This window comes from Wyeomyia smithii, chromosome 2 (assembly GCF_029784165.1).
Source record: "Wyeomyia smithii strain HCP4-BCI-WySm-NY-G18 chromosome 2, ASM2978416v1, whole genome shotgun sequence".
Taxonomy (NCBI): domain Eukaryota; kingdom Metazoa; phylum Arthropoda; class Insecta; order Diptera; family Culicidae; genus Wyeomyia; species Wyeomyia smithii.
In genome coordinates, this window is record NC_073695.1 from 103,209,096 (window position 1) to 103,222,845 (window position 13,750).

At 40.3% G+C, this 13,750-nt stretch overlaps 1 protein-coding gene across 2 annotated transcripts in view; it reads left to right on the forward strand.

The window, feature by feature from the left end:
* Positions 1-13,750, forward strand: part of LOC129723539 (peroxidasin) — a 248,700-nt gene that overhangs the window by 84,021 nt on the left and 150,929 nt on the right. The gene's annotated exons all lie outside the window — the stretch shown is intronic.

The following is a 13,750-nucleotide window of genomic DNA, read 5'->3' on the forward strand; positions in this document are numbered from 1 at the left end:
AATGTGCTCTCCTCAAGCGGGAAAAGGGGTGTTATGCAAAATCATCCGTTCACTCTAAAACCGATATGCCAAGTTGAAGTCATAAGCAGCATTTTCGTACGTTGCTGCAGCGACGGTCGGTATATGACGTTGAATACACTGCACACATTAATCGCACATTGACGGGTCTACAACATATGCATATTAGATCAGCCAGAATGTTGGAAAATAATAGACTTCTTGCGTACTCATTCTTAGAGTGGATCGAAAGGAAACATATATCATTGGAAACATTTCTAGTACAGATGGTTTTGGATTCTTGTTTCATTTCAGACATTCGAAACGCCAAAATTCTCGAAATCATATTTTTGAATGAAGCAGTCGTTGCAAATTCATCTTTCTTATTTTTTTTAACTCCGTTTACTGTACCGGAACCTACGATTCCGTTTTACTGGTTTCCACCGGTTTAGAATTTTTTTTTCGCTAGTGAGTTGCTTATAAGAATACACTGAATTATTAACATCGAACGAAGATTGAAGCAGTGTGCTTCAATTGCAATATTGATGATTCAAGTTAGACTTAAAATTTTTATAACTAGTTAATCACCCAACTGAAGGCCAACCAAGCAAGCCTTGACGGTTACAAAGTATTTCATCGTTTACTGTGTAATATACTCTACAGCATGTATAGACTGATTTATACTACTCCATTTTCACATGAACTGGCGAAACGAGGGATATGTTTCGTGTTATGTATTCTCCAAGTTGTCTCCAGACCTTTTAATGATGTATCTTCAGGCAGTCTTTGTCGGCTCTGCAGTGTAGCTTGTGAAGGGTTGTCCATACGATTACTGTCAGATCCCAGTACCGACGTTCATCATGTTACAGCTGGATATCCTTCAGGTGTTGAGTTGGTTTATATGCTCAATAAATATAAATTAGTTGAATAATGTCAATATGAGTTACATGTAAATGGGCATTAAGTATGGAGAAAACAATGTTGGAAATGCATTGCGTTCATAGAATACGAACGTTAACAAAGCGTGGGTATTACCATACAGTAATATTAAAAGCAAGTACTAGGTTAAGGAACGAGTGATAATTAAGCTATTGTTCGCATGTCGACATGTCGGTTGTGTAGTGCATGTAAACATTTTTATTTACTGTAGAAGTTCTCTCCAATCTTTCTACAGTTATATAAACATATAAATTGAGAAACAATATTATGTTTCGTTTTTATTTCATGCCGAAATATTCTTGCTCTGGTATACATGCCTAGGTCAGACTGCGATGCTTTTTTTTTAGCTTATTGATATAGGGTAGGGAACGGCTTAAGCAGTAGCGCCTATTTTAATCAGTCGAAGAAAACAGGCCTCAAACTCCTGCATTTTGATCAATATCGACAATTTCAAACGAAAACTTTGATTGTCTAGCTGTCTCACGGATATAAGAAATACCGTTGATCACAAAGAAATCTGTGAACAATTGCAATTGAAACAAACCGACCTATGTTGCAGCCATTCAGGAGCCACTTCAGGTGCTAAAAAAACGCCTGCAAAACAGATGGAAACTGCTTAAAATAGGTTCGGGTGATTGGAATAGTGTCACTCGATTGGTAACTTTGATTGATGATTGTTAAAGTTTGCTAACTTAGTTTTACAATCTGAAAACAAGTTCTGACAGAGAAAACGTTGGAGAACAGATTGATATACTACTGTTTGAGTTTTACCCAACACATTTCGAGTATTTCGTCTGAATACACAGGCGGTTCCTAATTGCTACTAACCAGAATCGATGCTAACTATTTTTCGATTTTTCTAGCTTTTGAATAATCGTTTTAAATATTATTTTCGAATTATGGCTAGTTTGGCGTTTTGTTGCAAATTTGAGACTACGTTTTGGCAAGTACGTGTACCTGCATTTTACAAATTATTAGGGCTTTGGATGCATGGAGCTTTGCCAATTTTTGTATTTGATAGATGACTCTTGCGTAGACAAACAAAAGAGAATCGACGTGAAACGCCGCGTCCCTACGCGTCCACATCGGTAGGAAGGAATAGAGCGGTCGTGCATGATGCTTCGGTTCTGCCTTAAAGTCAGGAAATCGCTTTTTTAGAACAGACGAATGTCGTTAGTCGACTTGTTAAGCAGAAAGCCAGATCTCCGGGTGACCGAATATCTAGAGACTTCGCGTCGATACCTTTCATGAGATCGCATTTTCTACAGATTGGTTATAACCGTGTTATAATTTTCGGTATAAAGAGGGTCCTTCACGAAGAAACGAGTGGCGAGGCGTTAACGTGGACTCAACTCCAGTAGCTTTCGTGAAATCGTGTAGTCAGCTGAGATAAATCAATGGGAGATTCGTTTCGGTAGATGCATAATGACTTCATAAACAGATGTCCGAATGTCACGTCGATATCAACGCGCGTTAACGTGGACAGAACTTCCGTAGCTCTCGTAACATTGCGTAATCAGCTGAGATACATCAATGGAAGACTCTCTTCGGTATTTTCGCGGCACGATAGTTGCTATTATGAACCCGGTACTCGAACTCAGCGCATCGTTTACCAAAACGAAACCTGCTGCAAACCCTACCCATTTCTCCAACATCCCAGTGATTTCTCGTGGAAGTGCAGAGGTGTTCTCGGCTTTCAATAAAGCGAGTATCACGTCAACATATTCCTATACACACTCCTTCTTTGACCTGCATTCGGATGCGGCCGGCGCTGGTATTGCCTACCAAAAAGATAAGATCACCAGTTTTTACACATTGAGGATGAATGTTAGTCCCAAGCATCAACCATTGGTTCTTTGTGTAATTACAGCTGATCTGGCAATAACGGAGTAGCAACCGCGGGCGGTCAATCATGCTCATGCTCATGCTCATGAATACACAGGCGGTTCCTAAAGCTGCTTAGAATATGTTCCCTACCCTAGATAGGTTCGCACTCGTTTGATCGCAATACGCTAATTGTACAAATAGTAATTATTTTTTAGCCGCAAGCTGAGCAGAAGCCACATACATACACATCTTGGCTTGGGGGCCTGGCAGAAGAGTCCGACCGGTACAAAATTTAGAGCATCATCCATTTTTGTGGGATTAGAAATTGAGGATTGTCGTGAAATGAGAAAATAAATAACTGGGGTGCGGGTTTCGTTACCCAGAAATGCCCAGCATCTCTCTATAGTCCATCCAAAAACATAGCCGATGTCAGTAAACTAAAGTAAAGATATATACTAAAATACTGTAAAAATTTGGTTTTGTTCCGATAACTGTAGCCGATTTACCAATCAATCTGAAGTATCGCAATAATTATCAACTCACCCTTTATGAAGTCATAAACACGTGTTTCCATCCACTATATCTTGTCAGGTCTCTTACTAACAGCTTTGCTGTCGAAATTATCTGACAAATTCAAAAGTTTTTAAGGTATGTTTGTACGGCTCAGTAGAGCGAGGTAATTTTATGCAATCTGCACAAATTTGAAGCTCACGCTTTTTTCATACTGATTCCTCCCCTAACTGCACCGTGAAAGAATGTGCGCTGTCTTTGCAAGGGCTCTCGAAATGTACTCTACCGTGTGGCAACACTTGATCCGTGAAGCGTTGCTGCTCCCGTCACATTTGTCATCTAGATTTCTGTGGCTGCTACCGGGATGGTGATGCTAGTTTTTGTCACCACATCCTTGACTGTATGACGTATATCCTGGTGGCGTGAAACGTAGACACGATTCAAATGGTATCACCAACTTTCTGAATCAACTCCAGTGGGTAAATATTAGCACAATTTCTGCTAGACGCATGGACTAACCAGTAGAGGCTGAACATCGACGAATGAGCATCCTAGTGCTAGATTAAGATTCGGGTTGGAATTTTGTGGGTAAAAATAAAGTCAAGTGCAGCTGGTGGAGGGTGTTAAAACCTAATTTTCAACTGTATAAACAATAGAGCTATCACTTCTGATGCAAGATGAATATTTCCAGGCTGTATTAAATATGATTTGTAGCATGTGTCGAACAACTTAGTTAGGTAATACATATATCTCGCTATCTTTATCCGATATAGCTCGTGCATGATAAGAGCTGATCAAAATTTATGCTAAGCTTAAATTCCAGTTATTATAAGCTCATTGAAATTGTTAACAAATTTAATTTCTTCATATCATAAATCACCGAGAATGGAAACCATCACTGAATCAGACTATTCCCGAAATGACTAATTTTATAAATGGATTTACAGAGTTTTTTTTCCAGAGGAATCGTTCAAAAGTTTTGCACGGCTATGAATAACAGCAGGTGGAAGTTCGCCGGATAGAACCGCATCGGCAGGGTATGAATAAGTTATGTTCGCATTGGAAGTAGTTTTCCGGGAACTAAAAGTTGCTTCATTCGCTAGCAAGCACACATCGCCGTGGTCGTTGTGCCGTCCCCTCCTGAAAAGAGAGCACAGCATAGAGATACATACCCACTGCTTTTATTTGAATCCTGTTGCAAACTTATGAAATATGTATACTTGCATATAAATAAGCCAAAAAGCTTCCAGGGAGCTTGAGCTGCACAAGAACTCGCAATCAAAGATGCAACTTTTGCTCTATCGCCACAGTTCTAACTGTGTGGGACTATTGGAATGCAAAACATTGTTCTGTACGGCCAAAAGAGTCAGAAGTTTCATCGGAAAATATGTAAATGACTCAACCTTTAGATTGGGTCAAAAATAACTGCCTTGAAAAGAAACGAAGTGCAAATGTACCTTTGCCTTGTTCTGACCCTGCTGCCATTTAGTGAAAATACAAGAGTTAAAGTACCGGAAACATAAAAGTGAAGGAAATCGACATTGAATATAGTTTTCCATTCGGTTTGTTTGTAATGCTTTAGTAGCTGTCATTCTAGCAGTTAGTGATATTTTTTAACTAACATAGTAGATACAGGAGCAAGATATGAAAAAATCTGCTTTATTATGACCATTACTCGAATTGCAAATAGTTTTTGGTTCAAATTTAGGAAAAATATTGAACAACATTGGGTATTAGACTATGCATAATAATGCATAATAGTATTGAGTGATTGAAAGGAACCTGTCAGAATTATCATAATTTTTACAAAATTAAAGTGACGCTGATGTTCACGAAATTTTTTAAATGATACTTTGAGTTGTACGAATTGCTACAATTGTAAAATAAACTATTTTTTACAAAACTCTGGTCCATACGGTACCGTGCTGGATCGAAACCCATACAGTATCGAAATCCGTACACCTTGATGTTTTTCGTCAGTTTTAAGCAATTTAAAAATGAAAATTCATATGATAGTTACATGTACATGTCCGTTGAACTATTGGCCTTCTGTTAAATTAAACTATGCGTCAGTAGGCCATGAAATAAAAATAATAAAAATAAAAAATCTATCGTGTATCGGTTTCAGTTGTCATTTCGTCGCATCGTTAGAGAATTTACTAAGGAAATTTTATTCAGGTAAAAACGTTTTTCAAGTGGAATATAAGTGTTTTACTTCGTGAATCTTTTTGGAACCGATTGAAAAGGTAAGTCTTTGACATTTTCAAGCTGTATATTGTTTGGTGAATAATAAATAAATTGCATTTATTCAGCAAAAACTGTGCCGTGCGGATTTTGATCCTTGTTAATCGCCTAAAACGAAATCCGTACAGCGTGTGTATCATGCATGTATTGTTGAACTTTTACTCTTGTTTTCAGAATATTATGGAAGAAAACAAGCATAAATATACGGCAAACATTTTAGAAAGAGCTGTGACTGAGGTGCGCGATGGAAAGTCATACCGGGAAGCTTCGAGAGGTTCCGGCGTTCCGGTGACTAAAAAACATTTTTTTGAAATCGTGTTTTGCACAGAAAATTACACTATTTCAGCTGATATAAAAAAATTAGAAATTTGTGTAAAACTTTAGGAGCCAATTGACTCTCACAATATATTTATTCGTAAATTTTAAGATAAATTGAAGAATACAATTCATTTTTGTACTTCTATATCTATGCGGATTTCGATTCATTGCTGTATGGACTTTGATCAAGTCTATATCGCGTGCGTGCGGGTTTCGATTCAAAAGTGTACGGATTTCGATTCAGACAAAAAACTGCGTACGGATTTCGATTCAAAACATGTTCTATTCAAACATGATTTTTCCGAGTTTCAGAGTGATTTAAATCATTTTGCTTGGAAATAGTGATAAAATATAAGAAGACCTATAAGTAAACATGTCTGTTTAAAGCCATATGTGGTTTCTTGATTTTATATTGACCGTCGAAGATTGTCATGTGCTTAGGTGTACGGATTTCGATCCAGCACGGTAACGTCTTTCATACCACCACTTGATGGGTTAACATAATGTAAACTATAACAGTGTTGAATTTGACAGATTTTTAAAAGCGGTAATTAAACTAATTGTACCAATTGTTTAATTTCGTTGGATCTAGTTTTCATATGTAGTTTTAAAATTCATAGGCCAAACACTATGACATTAATAATTTTATTGGCTTGCTGTTTGGATTTCTTCATTTTTGTACACCATGGAATCTTGAAAAAAAAAAAAAAAAACAACCTTTGATTGATGTGGTCCCCGCGGTTCTGTGGTTTCGCGATGTCGGTCGGATAGCTCTCCCACACGGTTGTGATATCGGGTTCGATTCCCGATCAGGTCGAGGAACTTTTCACGACTCAGCACTGGAGCACGGTGTATCATGGTGCTTATCCTCAACATGCAAAATGTGCCGAAAACAATATCGATAACGAATTCTCTCAACTTATCTAGTTGATCGAGACCGCAATAGCCCCCAGGCTAGCGTGCGATATTGTTTGATAGCCAAATCACAAGATTCAGACAAGAAGCACAAAATCCATTTTGTCGATCACTTTGACTGGTCTTCCACTACTCTTCATGCGAATTATTGCTGAAGTTTGCAGGATATGTCGAAATCGGAAGATTTTCACTTTTTACTTCTCACCGAGTTTTTTTTCGCAGTTCAGCTAGAATTGTACAATGCATATGCGCAATGCTTCTTGTTTTGACGCCATTTTTAACATAACTGAGCATACATAAACAAACAAAAAATATTGGCACAAAGAGGAGAGAGAGATTATACAAATGTACTCTTCATTAATTTCTAAGGTTTTCGCCCTAGTGTCTTCAAAAAAGGGTGGGTAAACGACTGGACAGTGAGTACCATCAGTACACCCGTATTAGTTGGCATAAAATAGACCCCAGTGTAATCCAAAGCAAAATGTCCAGCAACTCCTATCTCTACCTCCAAAAGGTACCGACTGGGATACGAGCGGTCATGGGAAGATTAGTGTACCGGTGGGAACTTGGTCGTCTGCTGACAGGGAAGGGGGAGTTGTTCTTCTTGAAGAGCAGCTTGCCAAAGCGTCTGTTCCCCAGGTTACCGCCCGGTTCAAACAGCGACTGATCCGAATCGGACGGCTGAATTATGAAATGCGGTGTCTCGCCAGCTACACCCAAGACGGCAGCCCCGTCGCGAGACTAGACATCGCAGCTCTAGTAAGGAAGCATACTGAAATAAACATACTACGAACAATCTAGAGAACGATACGTATCGGAACAATCGGTATAGACTTAGGCAAACGAAAAAGGACATCGGTTAGAAACTTGGCACTTGGAATGTTAGGACTCTGCTCGAACACACACGCGCATCTTGGCCAGAGAGCTACGAAAGGCAAAAGTATCAGCCATACAAGAGGTGCGCTGGCCAAATGAAGCGTGTCATTAGGTGGAGGCATATCAATGAACGTCTATGCGTATTAAGGATCAAGGGCAGATTCTTCAATTACAGCCTTATCAACGTGTACGCGCCGACAAACGATAGACCCGACGACACGTCGTGAAGATCGTCATAGTAGATATGGACGCACAAGTCGGACGAGCGAAGTTCTTTCCTCCCGTTATTGGTAGGGTAAACCTTCAATCTACCACCAACGACAATGGCTTGAGGTTAGTGAACTTCACCGCGGCCAGAGGAATGGCAATCTGTAGTACACATTTTGCGCGTTTGAAAATTCGGAAGCACACCTGGAGACACTCCAATGGAGAGGCCTGCTCCCAGATCGACCACATGCATCGATCGACGGCGACACTTTTCAGACGTCATAAATGTGCGGTCCTTTCGAGGGCAAACATCGACTCGGATCACTGTCTTGTGGTAGGCAAGATTCGTGCCCGGTTGTCCAACGTATTTAAATCGTGATAGGTGGAAGATACGTCTGGACATCCAGAGGCTATTAGCGGAAGGAGTTGCTGCAAAGTATACTCGGAGAGTTGATAGACGGATCGGTGAACCAGCTGGAGTGGACCTGTACGAGCAGTGAAAGCACATCCATCATGCTGTCAGCGAGAAGTGCGAGAAGCGATAGGTATGACCACGGGAACCACGCGTAGTGGGTGGTTCGGTGCTGAGTGTCTAGAGGTGACGGAAGAGTAGAGCCTGGCTTACGCCAACACGTTAGTAGCAGCTTATCGTGTGACGCTTCAGATGCAAAGAAATGTCGGGAGGCAAGAGTTGCCGAATAGAGGCTTCACTTCAGAGATGTGAGCACTACGATCGCGTCCTTGTGGGGGCGGAGCATTACTTCACCAGGCACGACACGAGAAGCTTCTATAGAACGATTAACGGAATCAGAATTTTTTTTTTCATACTACTAGCTGATCGGACAAACTTCGTCCCGCCTATTTTAATGTTTAAATTAATAATTTTAAACATTTCAAATTCATTGATTCTTTGCGATTTGTTTATATCGTTTGAAATGATTGGTTTTATCGAAATGACAACATCCTCGGCTTTTGGCTTTTGTACACCACCTCTATTCCGGAAATATATTGGGTGCATTTCAGTTATTTTCGTTGTTTTCCAGAAACTGAAAGTGGTCATCTTCGAATTCACAATGGTGTCCAGGGTCAATGCTTGGGTTCTTTAAATCATTTTTCGGGTATTTTCGGCTGTTTCCCAGAAGTTGCCATTTACAATTCAAAATGGTGTCTGAGGTCAATTTTCACCTCCTTGCATCATTCTGGTTCCGGTGATACTCATACTGGGTGGTATTTGGTCACTTTAGGCTCTTTTTCAGAAACCGTAAGTCGCCATCTAGGATTTTAAAATGGCATTTGGAGACAATTTCTGGCCCCTGAGCGTCATTCTGGTTCTGGTTGGTCATTTTTGGCTGTTTTCCAGACACCGGAAGTCGCTATCGTTGAATTCAAAATGGTGTCTGTGATCGATTTTTAGCTTCTGTGCATCATTCTGGTTGCGAAGATACTCATATTGGATAGAAATGGGCCATTTTTGGCTGTTTTCCAGACACTGGAAGTTGCCATCTTACAATTCAAAATGTTGTCTGAGGTCGATTTGTGACTTCAGTGCATCATAACGATTCCGGAAATACCCATGTTTTTCAGCTGTGCGAAATTTGTGTTTCATTTGTATGGGACCCCTCCCTTATAAAAGAGGGAAGGGTACCAAACCATTATGGATGTGTTTGTTACCCCTAAAAACATTCACCAGCCAAATTTGGTTTTATTTAGTTGGTTACTAAAGTAAAGTAAAGTAAGTAGTTGGTTAGTTCTCGAGATAAGCAGAAATTTGTGTTTCACTTGTTTGGAACCTCTCCCTCACAGAAGAGAGAGGGGTGTCGAACCATTATGGACATATTTGTTACCTCTAAAAACATTCACATACCAAAATTGGTTGTATTTGGTTGATTGGTTCTCGAGGTGTGCGAAATCCTCCCTTATAGAATAGGAAGGGGTGTCAAGGGGTGTCAAAAAACATCTGGCATCACTGCTTGTGTTTTGGTTGTTGCTGTTTCGATGCTTTTAAAGTTGTCGATTTTTCGTGTAATTTCGATTCCGTTTCACGTTCAACATCTTGCGTTAGGTTCGTGACTTTGCTCGGTACATTCGGTTACTGCGGATATTTTCGCTGTGCGTGTTGTGAATAGTTCATCGGTAGTAAATTGTGAAGTGGAAAGTGGCATTTTGTGATCCATATCTCTTACACACTGTCTACCTACCGCTACGCTCAATTTTTTTCCCGAAGCGCCATCTACCAGATTCGCCCGATACTACTCCTTGCTTGCAAGTTTTCTGTACACTTGTTGCCTAAGCAATCAGGCGCATATCCTCCGTGTGATTTCGCGTCGTCAACTAGAAAGCTTTACTGACAACATGACTGCAGCTTGCCACATCTGTACGAAGGAGGTAACTGATGCTTCGGTGCAATGCCATGGTTTTTGTAAGGCCTTGTTTCACCTCAAATGCTGCTAGATATCGCCTGTTATTGCAGAAGAAGTACACAGGAATAAGCAACTTTCTTGGATGTGCACTTCATTGACGGGCGATATTCGTTTTCGGGCTGCTGTTGGTGCTGCTGTTGAATTTGGAAATAATAACGCTCTCAGCGCACATGGTGAATTTGCGAATAAAATGAAGATGGAAATCATGGTTGAGCTGAAAAATGAAATTCGTTCAAACTTCACTGCCTTGATCAACTCTAGCTCACACACGCCAAAATCATCGACCCGGCCGATCTTTCCGATGCGATCTGTACGAGGCCGACGGCTGTTTCAAAAATCTGAAATTGTGGAACGTCGTCAGTCTGATCTAATGTGTGGAACTGGAAATTCGCTTTCACCCTCAGATGGAACATTCACCGTGCCACCTCCTAGTCAAAAATTCTGGATCTACTTGTCCCGAATCTCTCGTGACGTCACTGCTGAACAAATCTGCGAATTGGCTAAGCAAAGATTGGGCACAAACGACGTTGAAGCTGTTAGGCTGGTAGCCAAGGGAAAAGCCATCCAATCCCTGTCATTCATTTCTTTCAAAGTTGGCATTAGTTCTGATCTAAAATCTAAGGCACTTTCACCTTCAACGTGGCCCAGAGGAATGTTGTTTCGCGAGTTCAGAGACAATAATGCTGCTGTAAATTTTTGGAATCCTGCTCAATCACTAAATGCAAATCCTCAACAATCTTCAATCATGGATCCGATGTCAACCCACTCCCTAGGACCTCAGGACGAAGTGGTAATGACGGAGTAAATTGCACACAAAACACCTTTCTTTCTGACTTCCAACTGGGACGCAAACTAATTAGAAATATAATAATCCCCCTCCCGCAGTCGTGCCATTCCAGCCAGCGACCAGCAGCCGTCCCAGGCCTGCGTGTGGGCGTGGAGAAGGGGTCTTCCAAATACACAATGCAGGCAAGTATGATTCTGTTTCACACTTGACAAGACTTGATCTGCCCATCGCTTCCAGCATTTTCTCGCTACCGCCTACCATAACTCATCCGCCATCTGTTACGACCGAGCTAAGACGTCCTTCGGGCAATGTACGGAAGTTACGCATCTCCTACCAAAACGTTCGTGGACTCCGGACAAAAATCGACACTTTCTTCCTTGCTGCTTCCAACTCTAAGTACGATGTTATCGTTATTTAGATGTTATCGTTATTTAGAACGGATCGCAATAGAGTGAACAGTCGAAAATCGCGTGGTGGTGGAGTATTGATTGCCGTTTCCTGCAGGCACTGCTGCAATGGCCTTCCAAAAAAGGGAAGGGTGTCAAACCAATATGGAGATATTTGATTAGAACATCTACATGCCAAATTTGTTTCCATTTGCTTGGTTAGTTCTCGAGATGTGCATAAATTTGAGTTTCATTTGTATGGTACCCCTCTCTTTCAGAATAGGGAGGGGTCTCGAACTATCTTGGTCACCTTTCTCGGCCCTTAAAACCTCTATATACAAAATTTCAAGCCGATGGGTTCAGTAGTTTTCAAGCCTATATGGATCAGACAGACAGACAGATAAACAGACAAACAGACAAACAGACAGAGCTGCATTTTTATATGTTTATAGATAAAAGACCTTGTGCACCTAGTGGCCTGGATTCAGCAAGCAGTGCTCATAAGTCAATTTTCACCCTAACATAAAATTCTGCTGTTTCTGCTGTACGAAAAAACATGCAACAAATTATTTTGGAGCGTCAGCTAACAGCCTGTACCGAGTTTTGTTTTTTCATTATTACGTTTATTTTACTTGATTGAATAAAATCTGAAATACGGCGCCATAAACAGTGCTAATGAGCGTTTCCAGTTGCAACATCCTTCAATTAAAAAAAAAAAAAGCTGCAAGGGAAGCTGTCATTGCATTGATTGTTTGAACACACCATAAACCCTTATGTCACGTTCTAATATTGCTGATGGGTGGGGGGAACTTTTCGCCGCCAGCTGTCTTTTGATTGTGTTTTATTCACTCTGTTCTATCAGATAGTGGGGCTGACGAAGCAATCTAGCGGTAACTGTTTCACTATTCAGCAATGGCTTATCGACCGGCGCGACGGTAGCACGCTTGTGTGAAATTGAGTTTCATAAAGAACCAAGATGGATGGAATGTCATTCTATGCTGCTTTTAGATTGAGTTTGTGTATTGATAACGTGGTATATTTCAAGAGTAGCGGGGGAAGCTTTTGACTTATTACTTTGTTTTTCTTTAAAATATTTTTTTTTTGTATTGTTGTTTTCTCGTAGCCACACGGTTACAGAGACCGGTATTTGTTCATTGGTTTAACATCTCAGTAGAACCAAGTCATTCGATGTTAAAGGCCTTTGAGCAAGGATTTATTTTTAAATTCCGTTACACATGACTTCTCTTCAGACGAAAAATTTCGGTCTGAACCTTCGAGAATTTCTTCGCCCCGAAGCATGTTAGATGCACCAGTAGTTTACTAGATGATAAATTCGATGAAAAAAGTAATTCTGGGGGTAAGACAAGCACGTAGCAGATTACTTCACAATAGGGTCCATACAAAAAAAAAAATCGAAATCTTTTTCGAGGATATACAATAATTTTTGTTGTTATGAAATGTGAAAACCAGGATTTAACCCACTTTTTTTAAACAGAGAATAACTATTTTATAGCTGGTCAAAGCAAAGCCTTGTTGGTACATTCTGATTCGGAACTCTAGCTTCTGTTATTATACATTTAAACACAGACTTCGCAGCCAACTGTTTAGTGTACAGGACAATTGCGGGGCTAGCGCGACTATCTGGCATTGGAGTATCATTGTTATGTGATACACATACGATATGTTCAAGTGATTTTGTCGCACTTATAGCGGTAATAGTGTAAAGATGGCGAGAGTGGAATAAAAATCTTGACTTCCACTTGGATATGTCTAGCAATAAGAGTCAAAAGCGCTTATTTACAATGACAATGAAATGTTTGTGTCCGCTTGTGATTGCGATAGAAAGCATTGAAAATAAAACTGCATGATGTCTGTAGTAATAATGATTAATTTAACGTATGAGTATCAGAAATATATGTCATGCACTTTGGGAGCGATAACTCCCACCTTGTACCCCACCAACAATCACAACGATCCAGCCCCGCAGCGCAAACTATGAAACCAGGGTCGGTAGTAGGGGATGGGAAATGGATATTTGCCTTCATTCACATGCATCAATCGCAAAAAGAGTTTCCAGATCTGCGGATTTTTTCTCAAAAAATCTGGCATCTCAGCCCGCGGTGTAATGTGAAATAGAAGAAGAATGTTTGGTTTTATCCGATAATCTCGAGTGGATATTACTTATACTACCCACGTCAACCGCCGGTCCTGAGCGAAACGAAATGAAATTGCAATGTTCTTAGTGTGTCAAACATGCCATCACAAGCGAACCAAGCTATGCTGCTGTCTACGTTCTTTGTGATACTATTATCGTGTAATCCATA